This window comes from Scyliorhinus canicula, chromosome 15 (genome assembly GCF_902713615.1).
Source record: "Scyliorhinus canicula chromosome 15, sScyCan1.1, whole genome shotgun sequence".
Taxonomy (NCBI): domain Eukaryota; kingdom Metazoa; phylum Chordata; class Chondrichthyes; order Carcharhiniformes; family Scyliorhinidae; genus Scyliorhinus; species Scyliorhinus canicula.
In genome coordinates this window covers 18,392,723-18,415,208 of record NC_052160.1, presented here as the reverse complement: position 1 = coordinate 18,415,208, position 22,486 = coordinate 18,392,723, and the positions used below count along the sequence as shown (strand labels likewise).

General features: G+C 47.4%; 1 long non-coding RNA gene across 1 annotated transcript in view; it reads left to right on the top strand.

Annotated features, from left to right (window-relative positions):
* Nucleotides 1-525: 525 nt before the first annotated feature.
* The window catches only part of LOC119979053, a 53,044-nt gene continuing 31,083 nt past the window's right edge, over nt 526-22,486 (top strand). Inside the window, exons 1-3 of the long non-coding RNA XR_005463629.1 lie at nt 526-554; nt 1,391-1,539; nt 20,630-20,721. This is a non-coding gene — a long non-coding RNA (uncharacterized LOC119979053). The remainder of the gene's footprint in view (nt 555-1,390; nt 1,540-20,629; nt 20,722-22,486) is intronic.

The window sequence follows — 22,486 nt, the reverse complement described above, 5'->3', positions numbered from 1 at the left end:
AAAATAGGACAGGGCAGCAACTAATTTGCACAAAGTAATGTCCCACAATCAGCAGTGACCAACTAAATTATTTCCAGTAATGTTGGATGAAGGGTTGGTCAGAACACCGGGATAGCACCTTTACGATTTAAATACAGCCATGGAATCATTTATGCCAGGGGCAATAGGACCCAAGTTTAACATCTCATGCAAAAGTCGGAACTTCTGACGATATATTACTCTCAAGACTGCACTGGAATGTCAGCCGAGATTACTTGCTGAAGACCTGGACTGGGGCTTGAACCCATGACCTGTCATCGAGAGGTCAGTATTATCATTGAGCCAAGGCTGGTAACTACAACAACTTATGAATCGTTAATGTCATGAAACTTCCCAAGGTGCTCACAGGAGCATCATATAACAAAGTATGACACCAAGCCACATAAGGAGATATTAGGTCAGATGACCACGAGGTGCCAGGTTCGATCTTGGCTCTGGGTCACTGTCTGTGTGGGGTTTGCGCATTCTCCCCGTGATTGCATGGGTTTCGCCCCCACAAACCAAAGATGTGCAGGGTAGGTGGATTGGTCACGTTAAATTGCCTCTTAATTGGAAAAGATGAATTGGGTACTCTAAATTTATTTCAAAAAAGGTCAGATGGCCAAAAGGCTTGGTCAAATATGTGAATTTCTTCAAGGAGAAAAACAATTTAGAAAGGCGTAGAGGTGTAAGCAGGATATTCGGAGGCTTGAGGCCTGGGCAACTGAATGCAAGGACACCAATGGTGGAGCAATTAAAATTGAATCAAATTTTGAGGACTGCAGATATTCCAGAGGGTTTAGGGGTTGGAGGAGATTCTAGAGATAGGGAAGAGGTGAGGCTATGGAGAGATTTGAAAAACAAGGTTGAGAATTTTAAATTCAAGACATTCCTCGACTAGGATCCACTGAAAATGAATGATATTAACAATCATTATTCCACTAATTGAGCATGCATAAATGAACTGATGTAAGGTAACGTGCTATTCTAATCAATTTCTAATTAATTTGCTATATGCACTTTAGATACTTTATTCAATAATATACCCATTTCATCTCAGTTTAGTCAGGTAGCATCGTGAACATTGTTTGACACTTGGTAAATTGCTTCCTTGCTAAATTGTTGGCTAAAATATTCTCCTTGGGGACATCCAAGTCTTCATGCATTTTAACCTCCAAATTATATCTCATGCCCGTCAGCCACGATATATAGTAACAACAACAACAAGCAAAGAGTAGAGATTTGTCTGCCCAAATGTTTGTAGTTTGTGGGGATATGGATAAGAAGCAAAAAAATAAAGGAAATAAATCATTTGAACTCAGGAAAAATGCTGTTGTATTTGACTCGTTGTTTGCTTATGTTTTACTCCTAGACCCAACAGATTTTCATGCTGTATTTTTTGGTGAAGTCTGGGTTGGCTGTCTGCATGTAGTTGGCATGCTTCGGATTGATGCTGCATGGGTTCTGTATGAAAGGACGATCGAAAGCCAACGTCTCCTGTCATCTATTTGGAACATTCATGTGAGTGGTGCTTTGATTTCTGATATTTTAGAATTATAGAATCACAGCACAGAAAGAGGCAATTTTCCCCATTGGGTCCATACAGTATGTGATATAAATTGCTTGTTTCATAGATTTACATTTGGGGGTTGGTTGCTCAGTTGCTGGTAAGTGGATCAGATTAATGCCAGCAGCATGGGTCCAATTCCCATTCCGGCTGAGGAGAACAATACTGTACACAATACTCCAGATGTGGTCTCACCAAATCCCTGTGCAACTGAATCATAACCGTGCTACTTTTGTAATCTGTTCCCCCCACAATAAATTATAACATTCCATTAGCTTTCCTAATTACTTGCTGTACCTGTGTGATTCATGCACTAGGACACCCAGATCCCTCTGCAACTCAGAGCTCCAGCAATCTCTCACCATTTAAATAATAAGCTTCTTTTTTATTCTTCCTTCCAAAATGGACAATTTCATATTTGCTCACATTATACGCCATTTGCCAAAGTTTTGCCCATTCACTTAACCTATCTTTGTTCTCCTTAAGTTCAGTTCACAATTTATTTTCCGAGCTATCTTTGTGCTGCCATAAATTTAGCAACTCCTCCATGTTTAGATCGTGAGCAAGAAGTCAAGCATAGTTGCCTAGAGGAAGATCTCCACTTTTGTAGCAGGCTCCATTACATATGTGATCTAAAGCCAGCAGTTCCAATGTGTTTAATTGCCAATGGCTAGTAGACGTCTTGTGGAATCAGATAACTTGCACTGGCATTTATTTAATTCGCTTCCCGCACCTCGCAGTGCACTCAGGCAAACTTTCATCCATTTCCACAGCTAGTAATTCCCAGAACAGGTCGCTAGTCTGTCACCAGGGATTTATAATCTGTTTGGCTGCATTATCATAGAATCATAGACTCTCTACAGTGCAGAAGGAGCCTGTTTGGCCCATCGAGTCTGCACTGACCCTCCGAAAGAGCACACTACCTCGGCTCAATCCCCTTCACCTAACCTTTGGATACTTAGGGGCAATTTAGCATGGCCAATCCATCTAACCTGCACATCTTTGCAATTCCTTGGCCTTCAAGTCCTGGTGTGGGACTCAAAGCTCAGGGCTTCTGGCTCAGAGATGGGGACACTACCTGCTGTTCCACAAGACCTCCTTGAGCATTTATTTGTACTTTTACATGTAAATCTGATTGTGAGATGAGGGAGTGTCTACTGAGATATATGATCCAGGTTCATGTCCAGCATTCTGATTGAGGAAGGAAATGAATGGAAGCAAGAGGGGAATAAGAATCGAGGACCCAGGTTCAATCCCGGCCCCGGGTCACTGTCTGTGTGGAGTATGCATATTCTCCCCATATCTGTGTGGGTCTCACCCCCACAACCCAAAAATGTGCAGGGTAGATGGATCGGCCACGCTAAATTGCCCCTAATTGGAAACATTGAAAAAAGAGATAGGAATCAGTAGGGAACATAGTAATAGTAAATATCTAGTTTAAAATATTAAGGGATGAAAGGATTAGTATAATTATCCCTGAATGCATTCTACTCTTTTACAAAAGTGGATGCTGGAAAGCTGAAATTAAAACAGAAAATGCTGAAAATGTTCAGCAGGTCTGGCAGTGTCTGTGGAGAGAAACAGAGTTAGCATTTTGGGTCTGTGAATTCACCAGAACTAGGAAAGGGTAGAAATATGCTAGGTTTTGAGTAAGTGAAAAAGCAGCGAGTGGGAAGGCCTGTGATAGGGTGGAGGGCATGAGAGACTAAATAACAAAGGATTTCATGGCGTACGTTTTTTTATCTTCTTTCTCCTCACCAACCATAGCCCCAAACAGTCCACGCCGCTGCAACAACAATTCACTTGTATTTCTTTCAAGTTAGCATACTGTATTCACGGCTTATGATGTGGTCTTCTCTACAATGGAGAAACAGAACACAGACTGGGTGACCACTTTGCTAAACGCATCCATTCAATCCCCAAGCATGACCCCGAGTTTCGGGTCACCTACGGTTTTAATTCTCCACTTTGCTCCTACTCTGTCCTCTCTGTTCTTGGCCAACCAGAGTGTTCCAATGAAGCTGAGTACTTCATCTTTTAGCTGCACAGTTTGCAGCCACATTGTGCCCAACAATTTTAGACCATAACCTCTGCCCGCGCCATCATTTTGTTTCATGTTTCTTTGCTAGTTATGTTTTATTTCTCTCTTATTTCCTTTATTTTGCACTTGAATGGCTGGTATTCAGGATCCTACAATTCACTCCTCCTCCAGACACATTTTTGTTTTTTTACTTGTCTTTTGCCTTGCAGCCTGAAACCACATTTCACCTCGGGTGGAATTACACTGACTGGGAAATGTTGAGACTGAGGTGTGAGTGAGTGGTGGTCAGTAAAATACCAGAAAGCTCTGTCGGGATGGCTTCCAACCCTATCCACCTGCCATTGTTTCCCAGTGTCCGGAATGAGCGGCTTGACTACCAGCCTAACAAAGGCAGACAGCAGACTGGTATGATTAATGACCCAATTACCAGGACATTGTCAGGGCAAAGCAGCCACCCACATCCCGTCACCTCCACCATGCAGGGTTGCATGATCTCCCTGTGGCTTCCTGGGGGGGGGGGGGGGGGGGTGCAGGGAGAGTCATCGGAGCCAATGGCTCTATGCCGAGGGGAGGGAGCTGCTGACAGAAAATAATGGGTGTGATTTAATGGGAGACGTTCTAAGTGCCATATCGGATGCAACTACCTGGGTGCCTCCCCACAGCCAAGCTGGCGAGATCGTGGCCCATATTTAACAGCACTTAGTGCCCGAAATGATACCCCCCTAGCTTCACAGCGGAAATGGCGGTCCCGCCAGCTAATTGCCCTGGACCCCGCCTGGCAGCACCCCGATAACAAGAGGGGGTTGCTTGTAAATACTCCCTCCAGTCAGCAAACAGCCATGCCACCACGTAGACCTGCTCCAGGCTTCGGGAATGCGAACCAGCTGGACGCTGTGGAGGCGAGACAGGACGCACTGTTACCCCGATGGGGTCGGAGGACCAATGACAGGGCCATCAATGCCGCCTCAGTGGCAGCAGCCATCAGTGCGGGCAAACCCAAAAGCTTTCTATAGGTATGTCAGGAATAAAAGAATGACTAGGGTAAGAGTAGGGCCAGTCAAGGACAGTGATGGGAAGTTGTGTGTGGAGGCTGAGGAGATAAGCGAGATACTAAATGAATACTTTTCGTCAGTATTCACTCAAGAAAAAGATAATATTGTGGAGGAGAATGCTGAGACCCAGGCTATTAGAATAGATGGCATTGAGGTGCGCAGGGAAGAAGTGTTGGCAATTCTGGACAAGGTGAAAATAGATAAGTCCCCGGGGCCGGATGGGATTTATCCTAGGATTCTCTGGGAAGCCAGGGAAGAGATTGCTGAGCCTTTGGCTTTGATTTTTATGTCATCATTGGCTACAGGAATAGTGCCAGAGGACTGGAGGATAGCAAATGTGGTCCCTTTGTTCAAGAAGGGGAGTAGAGATAACCCCGGTAACTATAGGCCGGTGAGCCTAACGTCTGTGGTGGGTAAGGTCTTGGAGAGGATTATAAAAGATACGATTTATAATCATCTAGATAGGAATAATATGATTAGGGATAGTCAGCATGGTTTTGTGAAGGGTAGGTCATGCCTCACAAACCTTATCGAGTTCTTTGAGAAGGTGACTGAACAGGTAGACGAGGGTAGAGCAGTTGATGTGGTGTATATGGATTTCAGTAAAGCGTTTGATAAGGTTCCCCACGGTCGGCTATTGCAGAAAATACGGAGGCTGGGGATTGAGGGTGATTTAGAGATGTGGATCAGAAATTGGCTAGTTGAAAGAAGACAGAGAGTGGTAGTTGATGGGAAATGTTCAGAATGGAGTTCAGTTACGAGTGGCGTACCACAAGGATCTGTTCTGGGGCCGTTGCTGTTTGTCATTTTTATAAATGACCTAGAGGAGGGCGCAGAAGGATGGGTGAGTAAATTTGCAGACGACACTAAAGTCGGTGGAGTTGTAGACAGTGCGGAAGGATGTTGCAGGTTACAGAGGGACATAGATAAGCTGCAGACCTGGGCTGAGAGGTGGCAAATGGAGTTTAATGTGGAGAAGTGTGAGGTGATTCACTTTGGAGAGAATAACAGGAATGCGGAATATTTGGCTAATGGTAAAATTCTTGGTAGTGTGGATGAGCAGAGGGATCTCGGTGTCCATGTACATAGATCCCTGAAAGTTGCAGGTTGATAGGGTTGTGAAGATGGCCTATGGTGTGTTGGCCTTTATTGGTAGAGGGATTGAGTTCCGGAGCCATGAGGTCATGTTGCAGTTGTACAAAACTCTAGTACGGCCGCATTTGGAGTATTGCGTACAGTTCTGGTCGCCTCATTATAGGAAGGACGTGGAAGCTTTGGAACGGGTGCAGAGGAGATTTACCAGGATGTTGCCTGGTATGGAGGGAAAATCTTATGAGGAAAGGCTGATGGACTTGAGGTTGTTTTCGTTAGAGAGAAGAAGGTTAAGAGGTGACTTAATAGAGGCATACAAAATGATCAGAGGGTTAGATAGGGTGGACAGCGAGAGCCTTCTCCCGCGGATGGAGGTGGCTAGCATGAGGGGACATAGCCTTAAATTGAGGGGTAATAGATATAGGACAGAGGTCAGAGGTGGGTTTTTTACGTAAAGAGTGGTGAGGCCGTGGAATGCCCTACCTGCAACAGTAGTGAACTCGCCAACATTGAGGGCATTTAAAAATTTATTGGATAAGCATATGGATGATAAGGGCATAGTGTAGGTTAGATGGCCTTTCGTTTTTTTCCATGTCGGTGCAACATCGAGGGCCGAAGGGCCTGTACTGCGCTGTATCGTTCTATGTTCTAACCGGACTATCTATCTTATCTATCCAGCTATCTATCAATCTAACGATCTAGCTATCTATCTATCTACCGAGGAGCGGTACCCACACATGCCACCTACCATAGAGCCTCCCTGATGAACCAAGTGTTGAGCTCACAATGCCCTCTCCTTGCCCCCGCAGGAGAAGTTAGCCCATAATAGGTGGGAAAGGGCCCAGTCAGGCAGTGAGGTTCCGGACACCCCTATGAGGAGCAGGCACTGGAGATCACTGGGTTGTCCGAGGAGAGAGCAGTCATCCACAGTGAGGTTGACCTGTGCCGCAGAGATGAGGATCAACTGCTCCTCCACCCAGGTGACTTGTCTCAAGTGAGTTGTTCATGTCAGACAAAATTATCCTTCCTCTCACCGACCACACATCCATTCTCTCGCAGGATCTTCATCCAATGGCGCCGGCCCATCCAGGAACATGTCCCAGACACAGTTGGATATTTGTGGGGCACTCCAGAGCCTGGTCCAGTCACTGAGGACCATCGATGAGGGCATCAACACCATGGTGCAGACAACGGGCAGGCATCAGGACTGGCAGGATCAGATGATGCAGAAGCCCCTGGAGATCAACCCAGCTGTTTCTCTGTCCAATGCTGTGATGTTAGACAGTCCCTGTCCCATGGGGTGACGTTAGACAGTCTCTGTCCAATGGGGTGATGTCAGACAGTCTCTGTCCAATGCTATGATGTTAGACAGTCTCTGTCCAATGGGGTGATGTTAGACAGTCTCTGTCCAATGGGGTGATGTTAGACAGTTTCTGTCCAATGGGGTGATGTCAGACAGTCTCTGTCCAATGCTGTGATGTTAGACAGTCTCTGTCCCATGGGGTGATGTCAGACAGTCCCTGTCCCATGGGGTGATGTTAGACAATCTCTGTCCAATGGGGTGATGTTAGACAGTCTCTGTCCAATGGGGTGATGGCAGACAGTCTCTGTCCAATGCTGTGATGTTAGACAGTCTCTGTCCCATGGGGTGATGTTAGACAGTCCCTGTCCCATGGGGTGATGTTAGACAATCTCTGTCCAATGGGGTGATGTTAGACAGTCTCTGTCCAATGGGGTGATGGCAGACAGTCTCTGTCCAATGCTGTGATGTTAGACAGTCTCTGTCCCATGGGGTGATGTTAGACAGTCCCTGTCCCATGGGGTGATGTTAGACAATCTCTGTCCAATGGGGTGATGTTAGACAGTCTCTGTCCCATGCTGTGATGTTAGACAGTCTCTGTCCCATGGGGTGATGTTAGACAGTCCCTGTCCCATGGGGTGATGTTAGACAATCTCTGTCCAATGGGGTGATGTTAGACAGTCTCTGTCCAATGGGGTGATGGCAGACAGTCTCTGTCCAATGCTGTGATGTTAGACAGTCTCTGTCCCATGGGGTGATGTTAGACAATCTCTGTCCAATGGGGTGATGTTAGACAGTCTCTGTCCCATGCTGTGATGTTAGACAGTCTCTGTCCCATGGGGTGATGTTAGACAGTCCCTGTCCCATGGGGTGATGTTAGACAATCTCTGTCCAATGGGGTGATGTTAGACAGTCTCTGTCCCATGGAGTGATTTTAGACAGTTTCTGTCCCATGGAGTGATGTTAGACAGTCTCTGTCCAATGCTGTGATGTTAGACAGTCCCTCGGAGGGTGGAACACAGTAGTCAGGGAGGGGGAATGTATGGGAGGGTTGGGAATAGGAGGGAGAATGGGGGAAATGGGTGGGGCAGCGGGGGTGGTCAGTGGGGGGAGAGGTGATCGCGGTAGTTGAGGGAGGGGAAAAGGAGGGATTGTGGGGGTGGGGGGAATTGGGGGAAGGTGGTATCGGGGAGGTTGGAGGGGTTGGTGGGAGGAGGGATCGAGGTGAGTTGACAGACAAGGCCTCACCCTATGGGAATCGGATGATGATGAGGGCCTCGCTCGCTCTCCAGCATGCTGGACCCTTGCTGCCACCTGTCCTCCATCCTCCAGCTGCTCCTGCAGGTCAGAACATGGGCTCATTCTCCTGTCCCTCCTGGTCGAGCCGCTCATCGTCCTCCTCAGACAAGGCCACATGTCCCTCCTCCTCCTCCTCCAGCACGTCGCCTCGCTGCTGGGCCAGGTTGTGGAGGGCACAGCAGACCACCACAAAGTGGGAGACACTCTGGGGGATGTACGACAGGGCACCATCAGAACGGTCCAGGCATCAGAACCGCATTTTGAGCAGTCCGATGCACCGCTCAATGGCGGCACGGGTGGCAGTGTGAGCCTCGTTATATCCACCTCCGTCTCCAAGCTCCACACTAGTGTCATCAGCGAGGAGCTCAGCGGGTACACCTTATTCCCCCAAGAGCCAACCTGTCATCCTGGGGTGGTCGTCGGAGATGCCGGGATCTCCGAGTGTCCCAGGTTGTAGCTGCATGCATGCTCTCCCTGGGAAGCATGCATACATGTGCAAGGTCTGGAGGTCATGGTCACACAAGAGTTGAACGTTCAGGGAATGGAACCCCTTCCTGTTAATGAAGGGCACTCTCTGATGCCCCGGTGCTGCAAGGCAACATGCGGGCCATCAATTACCCCCTGGACTTGAGGTATCCCGGCAAAGGTGGAGAATTCTGCTGCCCAGGCATTTTGATGGGCTTGGTCCAGCTCAAAGTTTATATAGTCAGCTGCCCAGGCGGACAGGGTATCCATGACTTCACAGATGCACTTGTGGGCTGTAGGTTGTGACATGCCTCACAATCCGCGTTCGAGCCATGGAATGAAATTGTGTGATAAAAGTTGAGGGCTGCAGTGACCTTCATGGCCACCGGGAGCGGGTGTCTCCTCCAATAGGTGCCAAGTCTGCAAGGACATGGCACAGGTGGCGCAGCGTCTCCTTATTGAGACAGACACTGCCCGTCATCTCCTTAAAATGACCAACGACACCTGTATACCTGGGGCCGTCACTGGCATCCCCCTGATGGGAGGCCGGGTCTGCTGGGTGTGCGGCAGCCCTCTGCACATGGGTGCCGCCTCAAGCCTGTGGCAACACTGCCGTTGCCTTCTCTGGTGACCTCGGCAGTGGCCACCTCTCTCAGCGGCATTGCCACAGTTCCTGAATTTCCAGCCCTTTGATTGGAAAGGCCTCCTGCCGTCCTGAACTGACTGCCTCCCTGCCTGCCAGCTCTTCATTGCCTCCTCTTGGCAATATTGTGGCAGAGGTCTTATCGTCGCCATAGTGTGCCAACCATCAGAAAAACACCCTGGTGATGGCAGCGTCACCACGTTGGCGAAATCTCGCCCTTCATCACTTCTTCAGACTATCCTATCTCAGATCTTCCCTTTTGGTCCTCTTCCAAAGAAATTCTTCCTCCCGTCCTTTCACAGCCCCTTTTTACAGTTCTATTTCAGTCGCGGTGCCATTTTTATTTAGCTTCCAAATCTCCACTGTATTTCAACTGAGGGGCAGCCAAATAGGTTGTAGGCTAATCGACTGATACAGCACAGAAAGAGGCATTTCTGTACATTGTCCCCCTGTCAGCTCTTTGAAAGATCTATCCAATTAGTCCCTCTTTCGTCATCGCCTGCAAATCTCTCCCTTTCAAGTGTTTATCTAATTCTCTTTTGAGGTATTTGAACGCTGGAATGTGGAACAAAATGTTTCCAGATGTCTTGGGACCTTGAAAATCGATAGGTCTGAGTGTGTAAGGCAAAAATTGTCATCGTAGATATTCCAGAATTTTACTTGATTTATATTTGACTTGCAGGGGAGGAAATGACTTGTAGAACTTCCATTCGGAGACGGAATGGGGGAGGGTAGATCCATGATAAGGCAAATTGTACATTATCAAAAGAACTCGTGGAATCTCTGTTCCTATATCTCTGCCAATTTAACATTGTAACAAGCTGCAGAGAATTGTAAGTAGGGGAATAGCTTTTCTTTGCTACGTGCTTTATGTTCATACAACTCTCTGCAGCTTGTTACGATGCAAGAATTGACAGATGGTATACGAGCAAGTCTCGCCTGTTCTTTCAGCCAGTGAATATTGAAAAGGGAGAAGTAGAAATGCAAATTTAAGAATATAGGGAATTGCTGGCTATTAGCAGCCTTTTGTGATCATGGGCTCAGCTCTTGATTATCAGCATCCGACCAACTGACAGTAGTCCCTACTCACGGAGTTTGTTTCCTATATGCAAGATAAAAAAGCATTAAGCGAATAAAATGTTAATACTAACAATTAATATTCCCATGCAGCATTAAAGGAGTTGTGATGGGATTATCATGACATTGTATCATCACATTAATTTCTTACTAACTGTACCGAATCGCATACATCATTGACTCAATTATTAGTAAGATTTTGCTTAACACTATAAATCCCACTTTAGCTGAGTGATACATTCGTTTGACATAAAATCTTAACTGCATGTAATTCAAGAAGATTTTTAATCAAGTATGACAAATTTTTAATAATTGCATGAGTCGCTTACAATTCAGAGAATTTAGAAGGACTGGATACACATGATATAGCTCTCACGATGCTTATTATCTTCGCACTTTAATCTTAATTGAAATAGGAATTCAACTGACGTGTCACTGATTGGTTCGGAGAATATGGGGATGGTCTGATGTTGGCTCAAAAAATAATAGCTTTTTTCATCCTTTTACACGGTCGTAAGTAACTAAGATTATTAAAACACCTAAAATTAAAAGGTATCAAGAAAAAAATAACTTACAAGTTCTCTAAACTCTGAAATGTCCTGATATGATCTGCATGATATGATATGAAATATTGATGGGATTTTCAGTGAGTCAGCTAACATGGATAGACATAATAATGTTACTCCACTGTTGGAGCTGAAATGAGATAATTTCTATGCAAATGGCAGATTACATTTCCTCTTTCTTTTGAGTCGAGACCCCAAAATCTCTAAGCAGGTCTAAGTAATGAAGTGCATGAGATCCAAATGGGGAACGGTCTACATCCCACATTACAACTTTAATCTTCTGACTGAAACCTGAGACGTAACAATTATGATAAAGGATCTCCTGACTTTTGTGCGATTATTGTAGAGTGTTACATTCCGGCAGATGTTTCATTTCTGAACTGTCCCTCCATTAAGTTCTGCTCAACTTTAATTATTAATTATCTACAAGGACCAGCCAAACAATGGTGATGTTTTCTAATTAAATTGGCTCACAACTGCAAAAGAAGATTGGTCATTTGATTGCGGTTAAGTGCCCCGAGTATCAAGATCACTCAACTAACTGACAAGTATTTTGCAACTTTGCGAGCCATTAGTAGATCATTAGTGAATGTTACACTGAAAAATGTTCAGTTCAAGGCAGTCAACAAAAAAGACAAGGTGACCAGAGGACTTTACAAATGAATCTCTCTAAAGCATGTCTGCAAGTGAACATTTCTTTGAGTCTTTATTCCATAAGGTTTAGAAGTTCTTAATGCAAATAGAAGACTATTGGTGGTATTTATACACCCATTTTAAAATGTTATCAAAGTAGTGTTCCAGTAGATTCTTCTCTGTTCAAAAATGTAAAATACTTTACACATTGTTAGCAAGATATCTTAATTCCGTCCCGCAGGATGAGTTTGGTGTTGGGAGACATTTAATCAGATGGGAGGGTGGAGGGTGGCGGGTGTAATCCTGCCGCTGGTGATTAAATCCATGGCAGGAGGTCTGTTGGCAGACTTCCTGTCCCACCAGAAATTGAGGAACTTCAGTGGGCAATTAAGAGCTGTTGCCCTCTGATTGTCTGGCAGCTCCTGGCAGGCAGGACATATGAGGGGGATGCTAGATTCTGGGGAAGGTACACCACCGCCCAGTTGTGTATCCGATGCAATGGTTCTTCTCGCAAGGTGACAACATGGGGCTCTTTCCAGCTTCCGGGTGAAATCCCCATAACCTCTGTAGTAATCCACGGGAGGCAGGAGTTCCGTCACCACACCAATATTTATTTACAATGACGATATTACAGGAGCAGCTACAAACAGTGCTGCTAGCAGTCCAGTCAACTTAAGACTGGCTCACAAAGCCTACACAGGTGATTATATGGGCCCCCTCAATGAGCTATCATTGAGGGAGCTCATACTCCAATTGGCCAACCAATAAAGCCAATTGGAGTTCATTGCAACCTCTATTAAACACTGCCCTGAAAGTCTAAAACTGCTAGGGCAATAGTGATTCCCAAATCCGAGAACTGAGAGCAGTGCCTTTTTCTTTATTCGTTCAAAGCAATGTGCCAATTTTTCAAAAAGTGAATTTAAGGGATGTGGGCTTTGCTGGCTAGGCCAGCATTTATTGCCTGTCCTTAATTGCCCTTGATAAGGTGGTGGTTAGAAAGCTTCTTGAACTGCTAAAGTCATTGTGGTGTAGGTACCAGGGCTGTTAGAGAGGGAATTCCAGGATTTTGATCCAGCAACAGTGAAGGAATGGCCGATATATTTCCAAGGCAGGATGGTGAGTGGCTTGGAGGAGATGCTCCAAGTAGTGGTGCCCCCAGGTATCTGCTACCCTTATCCTTCTAGACGGTAATGGTTGTGGGTTTGGAAGGTGCTGTCTAAGGATCCTTAGTGAGTATCTGCAATGCATGTTGTAGATGGTACACACTGCTGTTACTGTGCGTTACTGGTGAAGGGAGTGAATGTTTGCGGAAGGAATGTCAGTCAAACAGGCTGCTTTGTGGATTTCCGGTGGCGGCTATGAAGGAGTAAGTCGCACATTTAGTGGCTCCCGCTCGGGTCAGACTTTTGGACCTTTTACTCCGATTTTTTACTGGACTTGATTTGAAAAATCGATGACAGAGTTAATTGGGTACTGGATTCCCATTGAAGGGAAGCATTGAAGGCGGTGGTTAGAGGGGAGCTGATCTCGATATGGGCCCATTGGGAGAAGGTGGACAGGGAAGCGACGGACCGACTGGTAAAGGAGATACTACAGGTCGACAGGAGGTATGCGGAGACCCCAGAGGCAGGGCTTTTAAGGGAACGGAGGAGGCTGCAGGCGGAGTTCAGCTTGTTAACCACAGGGAGGGCGGTGGAGCAGCTGAGAAAGGCGAGGGGGGCGATTTATGAACATGGAGAGAAGGCCAGCAGAAAGCTTGCACAGCAGCTTAGAAAGAGGGAGGCAGCCAGGGAGATTGGGAAAGTGAAGGATGGAGATGGGAACCTGTTTGGAGACTCAGAAGGGGTGAATAAGGCGTTTAAGGAGTTTTACAGTAGGCTGTATGGGTCGGAACCCCCAATGGGGGCCAGAGGGGATGAGGCACTTCCTGGGGGGCTGAATATCCTGAAGATGGATGGGGAGCTGGTAGAAGGGCTGGGGTCCCGATCGGGATAGAAGAGATAGTGGAGGGTCTGAAGGCCAAGCAGTCGGGTAAAGCCCTCGGGCCGGATGGGTACACAGTGAGTTCTCTAAAAAATTCTCTGGGATATTGGGGCCGTTGTTGATGAGGACATTCAATGAGGGGTGCTTCCCCTGACGATGTCACAAGCCACAGTTTCACTGATCCTGAAGCAGGACAAGAACCCGGAGCTGTGTGGGTCCTACAGGCCGATATCCCTATTGAATGTGGATGCCAAACTGCAGGCCAAAATTTTGTCCTCGAGGATTGAGGATTGTGTTCCGGACGTTATTGGGGAGGACCAGATGGGGTTTTTTAAGGGAAGGCAGTTGGTGGCCAATGAAAGAAGGTTGTTAAATGTGATCATGATGCCCCCGGGAGGTAGGGAGGTGGAGGTAGTGGTCGCAAGGGACGCAGAGAAGGCATTTGATCGAGTTGAATGGGAATATCTGTGGGAGGTACTGGGACGGTTTGGATTTGGGCGGGGCTTTATTGACTGGGTCAGGTTGCTGTATCAGGCTCCTGTGGCGAGCGTACAGACGAATAGGGCAACATCGGACTATTTTAGGCTGCATTGGGGGATGAGACAGGGGTGCCCCCTCTCCCCACTGTTCGCATTAGCCATAGAGCCGCTGGCAATTGCACTGAGAGCCTCAAGGGGCTGGAAGGGGCTGTTCGGGGGTGGGGGGGTTGGGGGGTTGGGGGGGGGGGGGGGGGTTGGGGGGGGGGGGGGCGATGGGGGATTCTCGCTTTCCGCAGACGGCCTGCTTCTGTATGGATCGGACCCAGCAGAGGGGATGGAAGAAATGAGGATTCTGGGGGAATTTGGCCAGTTTTCGGGGTATAAACTAAATATGGTGAAAAGTGAGATGTTTACGGTCCAGGCGAGGGGACAGGAGAGGTGACTGGGGGAGCTGCCGTTTAGAGTGGTGGGGGAAGCTTTAAGTATTTTGGCATCAAAGTGGCGCGGGAATAGGAACGGCTGCCAAGTTAAATCTGGCCTGACTAGTAGACCAAATGAAGGACGATTTTCGGAGATGGGGCGTGCTCCTGCTGTCACTCGCCGGGAGGGTGCAGACAGTGAGGATGACGGTCTTCCCGAGATTCCTGTTTGTGTTTCAGTGTCTCCTCATCTTTATTCCGCGGTCCTTTTTTAAACGGGCCAACAAAGTGATCACTGGCTCTGTATGGGCAGGCAAGACCCCGCGAGTAAAGAGGGGGATGCTTGAGCAGAGCCGGGGAGAGGGTGGGCTGGCGCTGCCAAACATCAGTAACCACTATTGGGCAGCGAACATTGCCATGATCAGGAAGTGGGTAGTAGGGGAGGGGTCGGCATGGGAGCTTATGGAGGCGGCTTCATGTAAGGGCACCAGCTTAGGGGCGTTGATAACGGTGCCGCTGTCGTTCCCACCGGCACGGTACTCCACCAGCCCCGTGGTGGTGGCGGTCCTGAGAGTCTGGGGGCAATGGAGGAGGAATGTGGGAGTGGAGGGAGCATCGTGGTCTCCAATTTGTAATAATCACCGGTTTGCCCCGGGAAGGATGGTCGGGAGGGTTTCAGAGATGGCAGAGAGCAGGGATTGAGAGGATAGGGGATATGCTTATAGAGGGGGGCTTTCCTAGCTTGAGGGAGCCGGAGGAGAAATTTGGATTGGCGAGGGGAAACTAATTCAGGTACCTGCAGGAGTGGGACTTCCTACGCAGGCAGGTTTCAACCTTCCCGCTCCTACCACCAAGGGGGAATACAGGACAGGGTAGTTTCCAGAGGGTGGGTGGGAGAAGGGAGCATCTCGGATATTTACAAGGAACTTATGGGGTCAGAGGAGATGCAGACTGGGGAGCTGAAGCGCAAGTGGGAAGAGGAGTTGGGAGGAGAGATATAGGATGGTCAATGGGTGGACACGTTGAGTAGATTTAATGTGTCCACAACATGTGCGAGGCTCAGCCTGATACAATTCAAGGTTGTTCACTGGGCTCACATGACAGTGGCCCGGATGAGCAGGTTCTTTTGGGGTGGAGGACAGGTGTGCAAAGTGTGCTGGAGGTCCAGCGAACCATGTCCATATGTTCTGGGCATGTCCAAAGCTTGGGGGATTTTGGCAGGGGTTTGCAGATGACATGTCCAAGGTGTTAAAAACAAGGGTGGCACCGAGTCCAGAGGTGGGGATTTTCAGGGTGTCGGAAGATCCGGGAATCCAGGAGGAGAAAGAAGTAGACGTTCTGGCCTTTGCTTCCCTGGTAGCCCGGAGACGGATACTATTAGCATGGAGGGACTCAAAGCCCCCCAAGTCGGAGACTTCGCTATCGGACATGGCTAGCTTTCTCTGTTTGGAGAAAATCAAGTTCGCCTTGAGAGGGTCAATGTTAGGGTTCGCCCGGAGGTGGCAACCGTTCCTCGACTTCTTCGCAGAAAATTAATCATCAGCAGAAGCGGGGGGCGGGGTGTTAGTTTAGCTTAGAATAGGGGGTTAATAAAGATGGACCTGTCAGGGAGGAAGACGGCTTTTGCACTATGTTTATAGATTCATGTATATTGTTTATTTTGTTGTTGCTGTAAAACCAAAAAATACCTCACTAAAATGTTTATTCAAAAAAAAGCAGGCTGCTTTGTCCTGGATGGTGTCCAGATTCTTGAGTGTTGTTGGAGCTGCACATTTCCCAGCAATGGGAGAGTATTCCATCACATGCTTGACTGGTACCTTAAAGATTGTGGACAGGCTTTGGGGAGTCGGAAGGTGAGATACCCATCACAGGATTTCTCGCCTCTGACCTGCGCTTGGAGCTATGGTTTTTATATGCCTAGTCCAGTTCAGCTTCTGCTCAATGGTAACTCCCAGGTTGTTGAGAGTGGAGGATTCAGCAATGGTAATGCGAATGAATGTCAAGGGACAAGGGTTAGATTCTCCTTGTTGGAGATGGTCATGGCCTGGCACTTGCATCATGTGAATGTTACTTTCCACTTGTCAGCCCAAGCCTGTATATTGTCAATCAGACAGGGCCATTATAGTATAAATAAAAAATATTTACCTCGCTTCATATCTTCTACCCTTACTCAAATGAACAAACTGACATTGAAAGAAACATTCAAAGAGAGAATAACTTATTAAAATCTTATAACGGTGTCAATCAATCAAAGCAAACATTTCAGCTCAGCTTGTGAAAACAAAACTCCTACCGAAAGCAGCACGGTAGCATGGTGGTTAGCATAAATGCTTCACAGCTCCAGGGTCCCAGGTTCAATTCCCGGCTGGGTCACTGACTGTGCGGAGTCTGCACGTCCTCCCCGTGTGTGCGTGGGTTTCCTCCGGGTGCTCCGGTTTCCTCCCACAGTCCAAAGATGTGCGGGTTAGGTGGATTGGCCAGGCTAAATTGCCCTTCGTGTCCTAAAAAAAAATAAGGTTAACGGGGGTTGTTGGGTTACTGGTATAGGGTGGATATGTGGGCTTGAGTAGGGTGATCATTGCTCGGCACAACATCGAGAGCCGAAGGACCTGTTCTGTGCTGTACTGTTCTGTTCTATAGATATAATCCAAAAATGAGTATTGGAGCACAACCAATCATTTATAATAAGGCCACCTGAAGAAAACGATATCAGGCCATATGTTTCTGTTGCTATGGTTCTCAGATGGCCTCATTATGAATACTTGATTGAATTCTAAGACTTACTAACGGATTAACTCAGCAGGGACCTTCTTGCAGAGATTGAAATGCATTGTTTGATTGATTGACATGGTCACCAGGTGTCCTTGAGAAGTTGTTCTCACTCCATGAAAATTGCACTGGGATACACGATGCCTACCCCTGCAATGGAACTGGCCAGGTAAGAAGGGCAACACTGATGGTGGGAATCCTACAATTGGGTCCTGCCTGCTATTTTAATAGGTCTCCAAAGTCAGCCTGACTCTATAAAAATCAGACCTAAACCCTCCCCATCCCACCCCCTACCCACAACATGCATTGAATGGAAAATCATCGGATTTGACAAGGACATCCAAGTTAAGCTTTGGTTTCACTGTAACAGATATCTTTGAAAAAGTAACAAGTTGATGAATGATGTAACTAGAAATTTAAAGGCCTACAGATTTCATAATTGCTTTTAAACACCCACTGACCCGGAAACATGGGGCTGGGTTCTCAGATTTGAAGACTATGTGCTGACGTGAGCGTGGGATCAGTGGTGTTTTATGATTGAAAATACGGCATAAAAGCTCGACCGATCCTCCATCAGGTGGGGGGGGGGGGGGGGGGCTGGGTCTAGCAGGCGTATAGCTTTACCTGCGATAGGACCAGAGAATTGCCAGGTCTGTGGCCGTGCATGCGCACAGCGGCAGCCTGCCAAAAACTGTCCCCCTTTGATCAGGCTCGCCAACCCTGGACCACATGCCACCAGTGCCCCCAGCCCCTGCGAAAGCCCCCGCTGCCCGCAGAATGGCTCCACCCGACTGTGGCGGCCCTGGACTCAGTCCGCAGCCGCCATGCCGGGTTCCCGAAAAATAATAGGATAAGCATTTCACGGCGTCGGGAACTCGGCCCACCAGGGGCGGAGTATCGGGGGAGGGCCTCAGGTGATGTCCTAACGGCGTGCGGCGTACTCTGCGAGCCTGCCGTTTTCGAGGGGACAGAACATCGCGCAAACGGGGATTTTCCGACCGATTGCCGAACACGATTTCGGCTTCGGAGACAGGAGAATCCCGCCCATGATTTTTTTATTTGTGGAATATCAAATTTCTCCATATCGAATAAAGAAACATTTTTCAAACATATATATTTTTTAAGTTTTCTCTCCATTATTTTAGCTTCTATCTTAATCCAACATAATTTTAAGATGGCAAAATAAATGATTTAAATTGAAAGTTTTAAAAAATAAATTTAGAGTACCCAATCATTTTTTTCCAATTAAGGGGCAATTTAGCGTGGCCAATCCACCTATCCTGCACATCTTTGGGCTGTGGGGGTGAAACCCACGCAAACACGGGGAGAATGTGCAAACTCCACACAGACGGTGACCCAGAGCCGCCCTTGTTTTTTAAAAAATTATTCATTCATGGGACGTGGCTGTTGCTGGGCCAGCCAATTAAAAGTTAAGGACGATAAATGCTTTTAATTTCCTGGTTTGCTATATGTGAATACTTAATTGTTCTGGCTGCTTCCTGCATGCTGACATCATGACTGCTGCACTCTTGTGCATCTCCTTTCCGTGGCACTGGATTGAGGAAAGGGGTAAACTGTGGTGAATGTGATTCACACTATATATAGTTGCCAATATCACTCCATGTATATATGTTCGTTATCTACCCATTGTAAGTGCAGTTGCACTATCCGACCACCATGGGGAGTCGCTCTGGGAGTACGTGAGAGTTTTTACTGGGCTCCTCCCTTGGCTCTGCCCAGGACTCCTCCCCCTGGGACCGATGTATAAAGATCAGTGCCTTAGACCAGCCTGCCAGTTCACCTGAAGTTCAACGACGAATAGGCTGGCTCTACTGTAAGTGTATTAAAGCCTCTGTTCAGATCCAACTACACGTGTTCGCTGAAATGATGGTTCCATCATAAACCATGATATAGGGATCACTAGGGGTCTGTCGGCAGTTTTCCTCTTAGCCAGCAGTAAGTACGCTTGCTCCCAGGATAGACTTATGGCGGGGTCCGATTCTCCGAGCCCCGTGCCGGGTGGCGTGAACCGGTCCAGCGCATGCTGGCCCCCTGTGGGGGCCAGAATTGGTCATACCCGGGCCTGGTTTGAACCGGTTTGCGGGGGACTTCTTTAGCGCGCCGGCCCTGACTCAACATGGATTTGGTGTTCAGGGGCAGGCTGTGCCAGAAAGTAGGCCTGGGGGGAGAGGCCGGTCCACCAATCGGTGGGCCCCGATCGCGGGCCAGACCACATCGGAGGCCCGCCCCCCCCCTTGTGAAGGAGCCCCCCCCACTCCCCCTTCACAGGCCATCCCCCCCGACCGTTCGCGCAGAGATCTCACTGGCAGCGACCAGGGTTGAACGGTGCCAGCGGGACTCTGTCGTATCGGCGCGGCCGCTCGGCCCATCCGGGCCGGAGAATCTCCAGCCCTGGCGGTTCCAGCAGCCCGCGACCAGTGCCGCGCCAAACGCACAGGTGCAAATGGTGCCGATTCTCTGCACCTTGGAGAATCGCACACCGGCATTGGGGCATCATGGCGTGGTTGCGGTAATTCTCCAGCCCTGCGCGGGGCTTGGTGAATCGCCGCCATGAGGAGAGACTGAATTGGTTAGGATTGTGTTCGCTGGAATTCCGGGGGATCTCATAGAAACCTATAAAATTCTAATGGGACTAGATAGTGTAGATGCAAGAAGGATGTTCCCGATGGTGGGGGGTGTCCAGAACCAGAATCACAGTCTGAGGATACGGGGTAGACCATTTAGGATAGAAATTAGGAGAAATTTCTTCATCAAGAGAGTGGCGGACCTGTGGAATTCATTACCACAGGAAGTAGTTGAGGCCAAAACATTGTGGGCTGCATTCTCCGTTTCTGCGGCTAAGTGCTGGCGCAAACGGAGTATCCACGGGAGGTTCATGACAGGAAAATCGGCACAAACCAGGTACCGGATATAGCTCTTGGGATGAAGGGGATCAAAGGATATTGGAAGAAAGTGGGATTAGGCTATTGAGTTAGATGATCAGCCATGAATATAAAGACTGGCTGAGTAGGCTCGAAGAGCCGAATGGCCTCCTCCCGCTCCTATTTATTATGTTTCTCCACTGACTGCAGAATTGAGGTCAATGAACTGCTTGTGACATCAACAATCAATGTTACAATTCATTGATGCAGCATGTGTCTGTAAAATTAAAATACATTTTTTGGTTGTATCACTAACTTAATTTATGTGTTATTCTGTTTCTCAGTGTGTACGTCTATGAGTCATGTTCACCGATCCAACCCTTTGTGGAAACAGAGCCCTAAGTAACCGGTGGTGGTGTGCTGCTATCATTATTGCGTAAGTGTAACCCTTGCCAATAGTTTGACTAAAGAAAATTTGGCTTATCATGTAGATGCAGAGTGCAGGGAAATCGGATAGATTAAATTATACACAATGGAATGAGCAGACGCTCGAGAACATGATGTAATTTAGGTAACAGCAAGACAAAGAATATAATTCATTAGCGAAAAGCTAAATTGCAAATGAATAAATCTCAAATGAGTTATCATAGCCTTCCACTGCTCGTTTAAACTCCCATCCAGGCTCTTTGTGCACACTGAAATGTCAGCAAATATTGAAATGAGAACAGTCATTTAATAGTCATTTTACCCCCCCCCCCCCCCCCCCCACAAACACACCCACCCTGCTCCCTAACTACCACCACCCCCATTCCTATATGAAGGAGGCCATGGACAGGATTTTCCCCGTAGGCTTTTGTAGAGAGTTGAGTGATACTGAATTTGAAATGACAAACCTTTCTGGCTCCAACGAGCAATGTGAGTTTCTTCGAGGCAGCTTTAACAGTGAAGCAGACACCGTAGTTCCCAATGGGGGTCCAACTTTGATGTGTGGAGACTCAGATGGAGTTTGGCCTCGATTGGAAAAAATGGGCAAAGCTTTTAAATTTCACCTCAACACTTAACTGTATTTTACCTTAAGGTTTCTTCTTCATGCTATCCATATAAATGCCGCCTACTTCATGTGGAATCACAAATCTTCACATCTTGCCTTTCACTTCTTGGACATTCCAACAGCAACCTGGCTTCTTGGTTTCCTCTGGCTGATCCCACTGATGGCCATTAATGAATTTCTTAAACTTCATGAAATTAGGTGAGGGTAAAATCTACTACTTATTTTGTAAAGGTTATAAGTTTCTATGGTCAAAGGAAACTGGAAATAGAAAAAACTATTTTCCTAACTGCTCTATATGAAACCGGAAAATGCATTAAGGTGACAAATTCATTCCTCAGCAGTCAGTGCTGTATATATTCAACATGTGCACATTTACGTTTACAGGTCTTATGGATGTGATCTTTGAGCTAATCTAGAATCTAAGAAACCAACTAGTCTAGCACAATTCTCCCAAACCTCCCTTAAGGCCAAGTGGCTGGGATTTCCTAACAAAATACAGGCCCTGACTTTAATCCAAGCCATTTCACCTGACTTTTCCACAGTTCATAGACTCAGAATCTACGGCACAGGGGCAGGCCTGTAGTGATATTCAGATATCAATATACATGATCAATGTACGTAAATATATATTTTTTAACAAACAATTTTTCATGAGGTATTTTTGGCATAACAAACAACCACAGTACAAAACACTATTAAGTACAAAGAACAGTAATTAAACAACAGCCGCCGACATCCTGCCATCCAAGGCCCGCCTATTTAACCCCCTACTCTATACTACCCTAGCCCCCCCCTCCCCCGCTGACGATTAATTCCCCACGAAGAAGTCAATGAATGGTTGCCACCTCCGGACGAACCCTGACACCGACCCTCTCAAGGCGAACTTGATCTTTTCCAGGCCGCGAAAGCTCGCCTTGTAGGTCAACCAGGCCTCTGACTCTGGAGGCCTAGACTCCCTCCAAGCCAGTCGTATCCGTCACCGGGCTACCAAGGAGGCAAAGGCCAGAACATCTGCCTCACCCTCCTCCTGGACACCCGGGTCCTCCAACACCCCGAAGATCGCTACCCCTGGACTCGTTTCCACCCTTGTCTTCAGTACGCTGGACATGATGTCCGCGAACCCCTGGCATGCCCATAACATATGGACATG